The 13,409-nt window shown below is 51.1% G+C and overlaps 1 protein-coding gene across 1 annotated transcript in view; it reads right to left on the bottom strand.

The window, feature by feature from the left end:
- Positions 1-12,821, bottom strand: part of PTPN14 (protein tyrosine phosphatase non-receptor type 14) — a 153,148-nt gene extending 140,327 nt beyond the window's left edge. Inside the window, exon 1 of the mRNA XM_028152199.2 lies at positions 12,233-12,821. The gene's annotated coding sequence lies outside the window, so the exon portion shown is untranslated. The remainder of the gene's footprint in view (positions 1-12,232) is intronic.
- Positions 12,822-13,409: the final 588 nt, after the last annotated feature.

The raw sequence follows: 13,409 nt of genomic DNA, 5'->3' as shown, positions 1-13,409 counted from the left end.
AGAGGTCCTTACTAAAATGAATCCGGTTTTCACACGCTTTGGTTCCCTGCACGATTCCTTGGAGTCTGTAATACGCTCACAGACGAGTACACAGATTTCAGGTTGCTGTGCTCACCATTTTATCAGTCCACAAATGAAAAAAAATAATAATGCAAATGGAGAATCCAGTCACAGGGAAACCGCCCTGATTATCCCAAGGAAACAGACACCTTTACGCACCTTTGCTCTGAGTGCCTGGCCTGGTGCGAGGTGCACTGTGCCTTTCTCCTCTTACCATCCCTAGTACCAATTCTGAATACAGATACAGCAATTTACCTATCAGAATCCTCCAAATGAAGACAATCCTATATAATAAAAGCCTAATATGCAAATCAACCAAATTGTGGAACAACCGGTGGAATGACTGGTTGCTCTGATGCACAGTGACCACCAGGGGTCAGATGCTAAATGCAGAAGCTAACCCCAGGATCCCCACCAGTCACCCCACAGAGGGAGGTAACCAGCGGTGGCAGCAGGAGGTGGGGTCGGCGAGTGGGTGGCACCAGGTTGATCAAGGCAGGTGCCAGCTGGGGCTCCCTGATCACCCTGCCAGTTGCCCCACAGATTGGCCCTGATAGCTGGCCAGGCCTAGGGACCCTACCCATGCATGAATTTCATGCACCGGGCCTCTAATCCTATATAATAAAAGGCTAATATGCACATCGACTGAGTGGCAGAACGACCGGTTGATATGACATGCCTGACCACCAGGGGGCAGATGCTCAAGCCAGGCTCACGACTGGTGAGCACAGCGGCGGCAGCGCTAAGGATGTCCGACTGCTGGCTTAGGCCCGCTCCCCGCACTCAGACATCCCCCGAGGGCTCCCGGACTGCAAGAGGGAGCAGGCCAGGCTGAGGGACCCCCACCCCAAATGCACGAATTTCGTGCACTGGGCCTCTAGTCTACTATAAAGAGAGGGAGGGAGGAAGAAAGAAGGGAGGAGGAAGTAGAGAAGAAGGAAGGAAGGAAGCAATTTCCTTAAATAACTTAGTATCACTTCCTGTTCACGGGGAAAGCTAAAACTCCTAGAGGCATTCACAAGGGACATGGAATACACGCTTGTACCTAACCTGGTGCTTGGAGACTAAGCCTCATTTTGAAAACGACCGAAACAGCTGCTCCGCAGAAGCACGGCACAAATCATCCTTTCTAGCCCTTATTTTTAGATGCCTCTTAAGTAAACAGTAATTTTCTAAAGAATATCATTAAGACGGGTAGGTGTCATTTCATTATTTTGGAGTTTTCATTCTTTTCGCATCAGTCACACTTCCCCCCCCCCCATCATAAACCTCATAATTACATAATATCCCATAACTAATTCTTGACTTTAGAATAAAAGAATCTACGCGCTCTTTTTAACACGAACAGATTTTTTTAAAGCACAATCACCCAGAATGTTAGTATAACCCACGCATTTAAACACAGGGACTCCTAGCCGAAACCGGTTTGGCTCAGTGGATAGAGCGTCAGCCTGCAGACTCAAGGGTCCCAGGTTCGATTCCGGTCAAGGGCATGTACCTTGGTTGCGGGCACATCCCCAGTAGGGGGTGTCCAGGAGGCAGCTGATCGATGTTTCTCTCTCATCGATGTTTCTAACAATCTATCCCTCTCTCTTCCTCTCTGTAAAAAATCAATAAAATATATTTAAAAAAATAAAAATAAAAAAATAAACACAGGGACTCCTAAAAGTCAGCCCGGTTTGTCAAATGACAATCCGGAGACTTGTGTGTGTCTTAAAAAAAAAAAAAAAGGAGGGTGCCTTCATCATCTACAGCACATTTCACAACATGCGTTACGAAAAATACACTTAATACAGACAGACCATCGGATTCCACCAGAAGCAAACGCTAACTGCCTGCTGGGGTCTTGAACGAAACCTAACTGCTGGCTTGAGCTGCCACCACTGACGCTGGGAACAGACTAGGACACCCTTCCTAAGCCTGATACAGCAGAATCCTCCTCATTACGGTTATTCTAGCTCTGCATTACCACCCAGATAAACTGTGCTGCCTCTCCATCTCGGAGCAAGCAGTGCTGATGGCAGAAGCCACCCTCCCCAGCGGAGCCACTGCAGCCCCAGGTCCACTTCCACCCCTGGGCTCACACACACCCTCGGCCAGCGCTCCGGAAACCACCCACACAGTCCTTGGTGAAGGCGTGGGGGAGGGGGGCTAAACAACAAAACAACCCTCCCCTCAGCGCCAAACCATCGCCACCACCATGAGGTAAACCGGGAAGGTGGAAGAAATCATATCTGAAACAAATCATGGCTTTGAATTAGAAAATCCGTCGGGTAAATCCATCCCGTGTACAGTCTACATTTCAGATATTGAGATAGTCCCTTCAATGTGAGTTGAGGTTCTTTTGGACACACCTTAAAAAAATGACTTGAGCCGAAACCGGTTTGGCTCAGTGGATAGAGCGTCGGTCTGTGGACTGGAGGGTCCAAGGTTCGATTCCGGTCAAGGGCATGTACATTGGTTGCGGGCGCATCCCCGGTGGGGGGTGTGCAGGAGGCAGCTGGTCGATGTATCTCTCTCATCGATGTTTCTAGCTCTCTATCCCTCTCCCTTTCTCTCTGTGAAAAATCAATAAAAATATATTTACAAAAAAAAAAATGACTTGAGCCCGACTGGTGTGGCTCAGTGGTTGAGCCTCAACCCAGGAACCAAGAGTCACAGTTCCACTCCCGGTCAGGGCACATGCCCGGATGGCAGGCTCCATCTTAAGTAGGGGGCGTGGAGGAGGCAGCCGATCAGTGAAGTTTCTCGTGGACGTTTCTATCTCTCCATCCCTCTCCCTTCCTCTCTCTCTAAAAATCAATAAAAAAAAAAAAATATATTTTTTTTAAAAAATGACTTGAGCCCTGGCCAGATAGCTCAGTTGTTTAGAGCATCATCCCCATACGCCAAGGTCCTGCACATATAAGAATCAGCCAATGAATGCATAAATAAGTGGAACATATCTCTCTCTCTCTCTCTCTCTCTCTGTCTCTCTCTCTCTCATCAACCAATACATATTTTTAAATCACTTGAATTAAAAACATTAATCTTACATTTACTACTCAACAATCCCCACTTACTGAGCATCTACCTGGCAGCAGGTGCCAAGAACTCAAAGGTAAATAAATCATAAAACACATCCCGGAAGAGCTTACAACTTCAGGGAGACAGATGAACAAACAATCCTAATACAATGTGAAGTAGTATATCACGGTAAAGAATGCCAAGTACCAACACCAAGACAGGTCAGGTGGCAATGACCTCTCCCTACTGATAAAAAGGAAGGTCAGACAAACATATCTAAGAAGACATAAAAATCATACTAGACGTTAAGGAACAAAAGAGGAGACTATGTGAGCAGACGTGAGAGAGAACTCCAGGGAAAAGGAACAGTAACAGCCCGAGTCAAAACCACAGGTTTCGGCCATGGGAAATGTTTGGTGCAGGGGGACAGGGAGCCAGCAGAGACCAGCCGAGGCGGGAAGTTGGGTTAGTGGGAACAGGGGCTGTGCGTGCAGAGCCCTGAATGCTCTGCTGGGGAGTCTGCATTTAACCGTGGGCCATGGGGTGTGTTCCTAAAATGAAAGAGTTTCCACCTTTGAGAGACTTATGGGAGAGTATGGTACACACCCATGTCCCCACCACCCAGCTTAGGAAATAAAATACCACATCTCCATCTTTACCTCCTCCACGCCTCACCCCCTGTACCTGGTGTTTATCCATCTGACATTTCCTTACAGCTTTTACTACAGACATATGCATCTCTAAATAATATAAAGGAGCTCAGTGGTTGAGTGTCGACCTATGAAGCAGGAGGCTGCGGTATGATTCCCAGTCAGGGCACATGCCCAGGTTTCAGGCTGGATCCCCAGTAGGGGGCGTGCAGGAGGCAGCCAATCAATGATTCTCTCATCACTGACATTTCTAACTCTCTCTCCCTCTCCTTTCCTCTTTCTGGAAAAAAAAAAAAAATCAAGCTTCCTAAAAAAAAACAATAATAATAATATAAAGTGGCAGTGAAGATTTCAAACAGGAGACTGTTTAAAACAAGAGTCTGTAGTGCAGGGGGTGGTCTGGTGTCCGCACTGGCAGCCCTGGGACAGGAGAGAGCAGTGGGATAGGTGACAAAAAAGATAAAAGATGCTGAGATAGCTGGCTTCACTGAAGGACTGCCATAATAAAGGAAGAAAAGTCAGCCTCGGAGGCATTCCTGGGGCCAGGAGGAGACGGACTGGAAAGAACAGCTTCAGGTGGCCCACAGCAGAAAAGGGACAGGCTAGGAGGGTGACAGGTGGCAGCTGTGGGTGGCTGGCAGGCTAACGAGAGGCCTGAGGCAGGTTAGCCAGGACACCGAGCACGGAGGGTGAAATGCCAAGAGCACAGTGGCAGGAGGGCCTGCCCGTGGAGCAGATCAGGGAAGGCACCCATTGAGGTGGCCTATAGAGTGGGCCTCCGGGGACACTGTGCAGGGCAATGCTGAGTGTTGGGATCCCTGGGCGAGGAAAGAGCATCAGCAGAGGTGGAAAACGATTGGGTCTGTTCAGGAAACAGCTGCAGCTGGGCAGAGCCTGGGGAATCGTGGGACATAAATCCGCGGAGAACCTTACCTATCAGGTTGAAGTGTGGATAATGTGCACACGTGATTGATTCACACCCAATTCACTTTCATGACCAGGAAATCCGCCCTAGGGCGTTTTACTTGAGAACTACAAAATGGGGAGAGCCCACCTTGTGATTTGGGGGATAACATTAATGATATCCGTGCTGCTTGTTATGGTTCTAGATGGTGAAGAGCAGGTTGGCAAGTCTGCGGCGACAGTGTCATGAAGGGTCTCTGTCTGTCTCTCATTTAAACACTGGTCACTCAAGAGTTCGAATACTGAGCATTTCTGCAAAAACAATTCTGTTTCATGCCTCAACCCCAAATGTCCCTACTTATGAATTCTTCTATGGTCGTCACACTCCCTGGATATGCAAGCTTTCTCCGGTTTGAAAAGTCAGGGAAGAAAATGATCACCTCTTTGAAAGTATCCAAGTAAAGCAAAACAACATTAAGAATCAGAGTACCAGACTAGGGATGCGACTCATCTCCTCAAGGGAACAAATAAGATGTGTACAGTAAATAGCAATGATATCTGTTTAAGTTTTAAAAATCAATACAGTCATGAACATGATGTAATTTTCAGAGAGCACTGCACCACCTATAATAGAATCAATAAGAAATTCCAAACCAGGCTGGGCTCTAGACCCTCAGGACTGCGTTTCAGAAATGCATTCATCCACTGATATATAAACACTTTTAAAAAATCAACTCCATTTCACTCTCTGCAAGAGAGCGATAATAATAGTACTTTCTTCACAGGGTTGTTGAGTGATTTAATAGAATCACCTAACGTGCTGAGAACACTGAGAAAGAGTGTGAGCATCAGTAACCTTAAGGCATGGCTACTACTAACCAACCTCCATCCATCTAGGGTGGAGATTCCGATTCTGAACCAAGTGAAACACGACTGCTGTAGAGACACTTACAACTTAACAAAGGAGACAGGGAGGCAAACATATAATAGGGCAAGATAAAACTTACCAATATAGGTAAGTGCAAGGTGCTATGATGGGCCGCGCCAGCACAGCCAAGGGTTCGGCGAGCCCGAGGGAGGTGGTGAAGGATGGAGAAATGATAGACAAAGAGAAAGAGCTGGGTCTAGGTGGATCTTCTGTGCCTGGCTGAGGCCACAGACAGATCCAGACTGCAAAGCTGAGGCTTTATTTATCATCAGGGGCAAACAAGGCAATTGACAATGTTCTTGTAAGTTTCACTGGTTTTGGCAGCACTTGCTGCCCCTCCCACAGCCCACTAGCTACCCAGGAAAGATCTAGGGAGCAGTCACAAGATCAGGCTTAATTATGCTTAGAGGACTGTGCCCTCCAAGCTTGGGACTTGTTTGTGACTTTGCCAGCAGGTCAGTCCGAGGCTTAACCCTATAACGGCTCCCTACACTATGAGACTATAAAGAAAGGAATGCTAACTGGTGGTGGGAAGGCGTGTCAAGGAAGGTGGACCTTTGGCGGAATGACCAGCAAGGGGGAGAGGGCAGTCAGGGTGGGAATGTAGGTAACCAAGGAGAGGGGGAATTAAGCACCACCAAGTGTTAATGAGGAGAGGGGAGTGGGAGGAGGGAGAGAGGGAAGCAGATGAGAATGGGAAGGTAGTCTGGGAAGGTAGTCTTTTTACTTTATCACACAGGTAAAAAGAAGTAAACAAGGAATCTAAATAACATAAAAAACAGATTTGTGCTTTTTTAAAAACTCTTTGAAAAAGTAGATGAAGACTATATGAAGCACTGCCTTTGAAACTCTTGAACCATCCCAAGAGGCAGTGGGGGTGGAGGGATGGGAGCAAATTGAAGGTATTTTAGAGACAAAAACTCAAAGGATCTAAGGGTTTGTTAACTGGTGTCTGAGGGTAGAGATTGGGGGTGCAAGGAAAGAGGGACAGGAAGAGAATTCCAAGGGCCTGGCTTCAGCAGCTAATTCAACAGATGGCAGTGCCCTGACTAAGACAGAAGCAGCAGATTCTGTGGCAAGAAACTCGTGAGTTCGTGTAAATGGCATACGCAGATGGATGGAAGTACCAGATAAACCAAACTGTCTGGAGCCAAGTGGCGGGGTCTGGATTGGAGATGACAGCCAAGGCAGTTCCACCAAAATGGAAACCTCTAATTCAGGACCTCCACGGGCCTGGGTAGGCAGGCATACGTACTCATTAAGTGACTCCGGGCCTCTCTAGAGCCCTCAAACAACCAGGAACGGAACTGGTCAAACCAATGCAGTGAAAAACTTAAGTGACTACCTACCAAGCCTGGGGACAGGGGTGGGTTCCTCAGCTCCAGGATTCTCCAAGTGCAGCTGGTCAAGGACCAGCAGTACTAGCACCACTGAGTTCCAAATTCTCGGGCCCCACCCGAGACCTACTGACTGAATCAGAAGCTGGAGTGGGTGTGGGGAGTGGCCCTCTGAGCTTGAACAAGCCCTCCAGGTGATTCCAATGCTCACTGGCCTTTGAGATCTGTTGCCTTAGGGAATGCCCCAACTACTCAAGGGGAATGGAGTGTGAAAGAAAGGACTCCCAGAAGATGAATTTCCAAAAGACTTGAGGAAATGAAGTGTCAGTCAAAGATCTGTTGTGCACTAAAGGAAGCATTAGGAACTTCTGCTAATTTTTAACAACGAGTGATTTTTTTCCCCCTGGGAGCTAACAAAAAACAAAACTTGGGAGGCAACTTAGATCCAGTCAGGGGCCCAGCCAGTAAAGCTTCCGAATTTAGGAATATAATTCACCAGTGAAACCTCAAGCATCACAGATGTGAAGACGATACTCTGCTTCTGAGAGGGTGCCATGGCGCCCCCTCTCTCATGTTCTCCCAGACACCTCCCTGTTGACCAACATCAAGCACTTACGGGGTGGCCGCCTACAGTTACAGGATATGCCACAGGCCTCTGGGTCAAGCCAATTATAAGCCTAATTACGTCCCCTAAGGAACTACGCTAAATCAGCCACGTATCAAATTCTACACACGAGGTTGGTCCACGAATGGCCACAATATGTTTTCTTCCGATAGCAAGGCCCATGAAGCCAGCCAAACAAAAGCTTGACGGGAGAGCCCGACAAAACCAAGCCAAGGAATACAGAACCCACAGGAAAAAGGGAAAGGAAATTAAAACAATGTTAATGTGCCATTTATAATCCAACTCAGACGCAGAACCACCCCTACATGCCACAGAAAGGTACTTCAGAGTCCCCATTACCTTTTATCTTCAGCAACTGGAACTCCTATCCATAAGTATGGCGTCATATCCTTTCATTCAGAATTATAAATAATTCAGAGATTATTTATTGTCATCATCAGCATGCATGCAATGCATGGCAAAGGCATGGCTGGTCTGGGTAGCGTGGATTTCCTCTCCCTTCCCATTGTGGAAATCCCAGCCAGCTCTGCTTTTTACCTGGGCTTTCTCCCCACCCCAGCCCCCCCGCCCCCCACCCCGTCCTCCTGGCCTGCAAGCAAACTACACGCAGGTTAACCGGTTCTAGGCTAGAACAATCCACTCTGCTTCAAGAACACATGCTACACACCTGTCCTGCTGATGTGTTCTGAGTTGTTCTTTCTTCTAACATTCCCTCCTCCTGGGAGGATGATATGAAGATCAAGGAGTTAGTGTTTGTCAAATACTTTAGGCTTCTCAGATGAAAGGCAACATTTAAAGCTCAAGCAACCTGAGGCTGGCATTCCAGGAGAGGCGTTGAAGTTGACTCTGTATTTGGGCTTCAAAGAAGGAAATCAGGTTGCAAAGACATTCCTTTGGGAAGTTTTTGCCTTCTTGCTAAAGGCGGGCATATTTATTGGAACATTCTTTCATTCACTGGATTTCAACATCAGAAATACCAGGATCCTGCCTAGCCAGTGTGGCTCAGTGGTTGAGCATCGGCCTATGAATCAGGAGGTCAGGGCACATGCGTGGGTTGGGGGTTGGATCCCCCGTAGGGGGCATGCAAGAGGCAACCGATCAATGATTCTCTCTCATCATTGATGTTTCTCTCGCTCTCTCCCTTCCTCTCTAAAAAAAAATAAAAATATATATATTTTTTAAAAATGCCAGGTTCCTTATATTAGTCCTGCACCCTGTTATAGTAAGTGGCACACAGGGAAAAGGACCCTCTTCTCAGCCCTTCTCCAAGGGGCTTTCCTTCCTCAAGCTTCCCTACTGCCTGGTCTTGCAAATGTCAACCTCCTCTCACAGGAGGGGCTGCATGGCAGCTGCCAGCCAACACATTTGCGTTGAGCCAACAGACCAAAAAAAAAAAAAAGTCAAAGACAAAGCTTTATGTGTATGTTGGCACGCATGTGAATTCAGGCTGCTGGGGGAAAAAGTGACACAAAGAGCACATTCATGGCCACATAGAACTCCTGGAACATATAAATAGCCATCCTTGACCCAACACCTACTCTGTGTGAGGCACTATGTGAGGAGGGGGGCATATAGCATTACACTGAATTCCCCACAAAGATTCCGCCAAGTTAGAGACCACGGGCCCCGCCATGTAGATGAAGAGAGATGGAGATTGAATTTGAGATTCTGAACGGCTGCGAAGACCTTCCAACATCACGCAGCTGAAAAGATGGCAGCGCTGGAATGCAAGCCTCGCTATATCCCTCCTCCTGGCTTCCTGACCCTGCACACGGAAAGCTGCAAACCTGGCCACCACCCGCCTGGATCATGCAATAAGCCCTCCATGGGGCTCAGACAGGGGGAAGGTAAATCAAGTCATGAGGCGGGATCACGGTCTTCTTTTAGACATTCATCTTAACCTCCTTTTTTACCAAAACGTGTTTGTCTTCCCGTGTTCTCTTTAATCAGTGCAAGCAGCAATAATTTAACTGGCTAATTAAGTAGTTCGTCTTATCTCTTTTCCTCTGCCTTATCTCTAACAAAGTGCCTAGCACTGTTCCGAGGCTTAGAGTGAGTTCAGAAAAAAAGACACAGGCTTGGTGACTAGGTAAAGAAGTTCAAATGCAGGAGAGGAACAATCAAAGGGCTTATGTTTGCTTCCCATTTTAAGAACAAAACAAAACAAAACAAAAAAACATAAGCGCTTAATAAGGCTAGAAAGCACTAGGGAAAAAAGTCGTCATACTTCTTGACCCCCGGCCCACCCATTCAGGACAGTAAGAACTCACCTGAAACATTCTGAATTCTTTAACATTCTTCCGCATTAAAACAGTCTAACTGGTCTTCCCATCACAGCCGTCCATGCCACACAGTGTGCGCAAACCTGAATAACGGCGGTGTTACGAACAGCTGTGTGTTTGAGCCAGCAGTAGAAACTGGGAAGGTGCGTGGGGGTGAGCAAGAAAGAGCTGCTGGCAGGTCCTAGGCCTTCAGGAAAGCCGTTCTTGGGATCAGCGGTGTGTGGAGGGGGCTTGGAGAAACACCCCAAACTGTAGGAAGTCAGGGCGCTCTTCCCGCTCTGATGCACTGGCCTGAGGTCACTGGAAGCTGGCCCCCTGCCCCCTCAGCGGGGACTCAGCCACCAGGAAGAATACTACACCGCCCCTTCGGCCCGGGGCAGAGGCACCCTTGAAAGGCAAACCACGCAGAGAATGCTCCTGCTCTGGAGGGAACTTTTCCAGGCAGGAGCTGCTGAGTCCTGCCTGGACCATCAGGCCACAGCCACCGGCCAGCAGTGTTTATAAAGTTTCAGAGGGAGGAAGAGCCGTCCTTACAACCGTGCGGGAGCAGGAATGACTTTTCAAAGGAGAGCATACGCTAACCCAGTGGTCGGCAGACTCATTCGTCAGCAGAGCCAAATGTCAACAGTCCAACGACTGAAATTTCTTTTGGAGAGCCACATTTTTTAAACTTCAACTTCTTCTAGCGCCACTTCTTCAACATAGACTCGCCCAGGCCGTGGTATTTTGTGGAAGAGCCACACTCGAGGGGCCAAAGAGCCGCAGTTTGCCGACCACTGCTTTAACAAACACAGAGACGCATAGGTAAGCGCACTCTGCACGGCGTGGCCACGCATTCAGATCTGGGCAAAGAGCACCGTGCTGTTCAGGGCCCAGGCACTAAGGCCATGCGTCTTTTGGAACACCCTTTTAACCCCATCACCAAAAGATAGGTAACTTGCATCCTAGAGTCTGTACCGCTGCAGCATTATCACCTGTGGCAGTCAAACAGCTCTCTTTAAAAGGGGATCGATACCATCCTAATGAACCCCCCCCCACCCCCCGGCATGGGCCAATTAGCGCCAATTAGAATTTAGATGGTCCCACCACCGCTGCTCCCAGGAGAAACAGCCTCAGGCATGCAGGTGTGTCCAAAAGGAGGCTGTGCTCCTCGGAGAGATATCTGACTCCCATAAGTGGGTAACATGCTTCCAGTTTAATTTCTGATACATTAAAAAAAAAAAAAATGCTGTCCGTGCAACACTGGCTGTAATCCCCCTCGGGCCTCTGGACAGGTATGACCTCTCTGTACACGTTTTTTGGATGACTATCCCTTCGCACCAGCTGTTTCCTCTACCCATTTCCTCCAGGTGAGCGCACCCTCACCTCCAGGACCAAGCTTTCCCTGGCCGTTCTCACAGCACTGCCATTGCTCCCTGGCCTGCGGGTTGCCTCCAGAGGCTGCCATGAGATCTCGTTACAGCATCTTTGAGTCCCTGGTTCCTAGCACAGAGGAGAAGTTCAATGCTAGGTGTGTCGAATGAATGAATGAAACCAATGTATTTTAAGAAATTCGCACATGGGTGGAAACCCTGTAACCCATATACGCAGCCTGCAGTCTAGAGATTCCTCACCTTCACCAAGAGCCTGCCACAGCCAGTTCCTGAAAACCCCACAATCCCCTTCAAAGTGTAGGAGGGGTGGGGGGGGGGTGGAGGTTGGGGCAGAGCTACCTCCCTGCTCCTTCAAAAAGGTGGAAACCCCACTTACAAGTATTCAAAACCCAGATGTCGGAGTCATGCCAGGGAGAGAGTGTATGAACACCACCCTCAGAAGTGAATACACGGGAGGTTTGAAAGTTTGAGGCGGAGACCTAATCTGGAATTATGTGGCCACAGGTTTGCCCTAGGAGCCAGCCTGACCACCCAAGCAGGGGCCGAGAAGCCCAGGAGTTTGGTGGCACGGCGGGGCCTAGTGGGATGGCAGGAAAACTCTCCCTCACAAGAAGATCCTGTCCTCCGACGGGGCAGAGGGGGGTCGGGACGCCTGTCTTGTCTCCGCTGGAGCGACAGCAATGTCCTTGTCTTTCATCCCCCTGTCCCCAGCCCCTGGGTATCGCCAGGCTGCCCTTTCGAGGCCCTGTCTCATGCCCAAAAAAAAGCAGGAGGGAATGAGGAGGACGGGGCGAGGCTGTGGGTTGTAGCCACGAGCTCTCCAGACAGCTCTCACCTTCCCCCTTAACGCCCCAGACAAGCGGTGCGCCTCGCAGCGGACGGCTCCCGCCGCAACAGAAAGCTCCTGCGGCCCGGCCACCTCGCGCCCCCGCTGCCCGGTCCGCGTCCGGAGCCGCCGACCCCGAGTCCGCTTTGCCAGCCTTTGCCCAAGTCAACCGCGAGGCGCCCTGGGCGCCCGGGCGGCCCCCCACCTCGGGCCCGACTCCCCCGCCCCCAGACGGCGCTTACCTGCTCTCACGGCCCGGTCGGAGCCCTGGAGTCCCGCGCGGAAAGGCTGTCCCTCCACGGCCGCGGCGGAGCCCCAATTCCCCAAGGAATTGGTTCCAGTGGCTGGCGGAGGAGGGGCGAAGGGAAAGAGCCCGAGGAGGCGAAAGGGGAGGGAGGAGGGTTCCGCCGCGATCCGGGCGCCAGAGTGCGCGCAGGGGCGCACGGAGCCCGAGAAAAGGAGAGCCACCTAAGCCCGAGGGTGTCCCGCCCGCTGGGGGGGAATAAGGGGAGAAGCCAGCCGGCCGGGGAGGATGGCTCGAGTGGGAGGGGAAGGACCGCCAGAGGCCACTTGTGTCTGCGGCTCCCCGAGGACCGGGGCCGGGAGAGCTCTGGCAGCAGAGCGAGCCGGAGCGCAGCAACCTGCCCCCTGCCAGCGCCCGCTCGGGAGGAAAAGTTGGGAAGAACTTTTCAGGGCCAGAGAGCCCGAGTGGCAGGAAACGCGAGCAGCCGGGAGAGGAGGGAGGAAGGGGCCGTGCGAGTGGGAGGGGGCGGAGCAGGCGCCGGCGGCCGCGATTCCCCCACCCCCGGGCCGGCTCGGTGGCGCTGGGGGCCGGGCAGGCGGAGGGAGCGCGAGGCGCGCGGCAGGGGCGGGAGGAATGCGGCCGGGAGGGCGCGCGCAGGGGGGGGGGGCGGGCGCGCGCGCGCGGCGGGGCGGGGGCGCCCGGGGAGCGCGGAAGCGGAGCCCGAGCTCGGGAGCGGCGGCGCGCGGTCCCCGGGGACGTCACGGCGCTGGAATCCGAGGAATGCCGGGCTGCCCGAGCTCCTTCCGCAGGCCCCGGAGAAGTCGCGCACTTTTAACGTGGCAGGTTTGGGGGGCGGGGGGGGGGGAATGTTTGTAAAGGTGGGGGCTGAGCCGGGGGGGACGGGATTAAACTCCCTGGAGTGAGAGTCGCAGGGGTGGCGAAGGAAGAGCCACCATCGCCAACCCCCACCTCGCGGTGGGGGCGGCAAGCGGGAAAACGGAAAAAATCCCACCGAGACCTCGGAAAACCGCAGGGGCAGGACCGCGGCAGCAACTTGCCCACTCCGGCCTGGAGGAAGCACAGTCCGTCCTGTATCGGGAAGCCCTCCAAGCAGGACGTGTCCATGCAGCCACCGCACTGGGGACGTAGACCAGAGGATAATGGGTGGCTTCACC

Source organism: Eptesicus fuscus, chromosome 22 (assembly GCF_027574615.1).
Source record: "Eptesicus fuscus isolate TK198812 chromosome 22, DD_ASM_mEF_20220401, whole genome shotgun sequence".
Classification (NCBI taxonomy): domain Eukaryota; kingdom Metazoa; phylum Chordata; class Mammalia; order Chiroptera; family Vespertilionidae; genus Eptesicus; species Eptesicus fuscus.
This window is presented reverse-complemented; position numbering and strand designations above follow the sequence as displayed.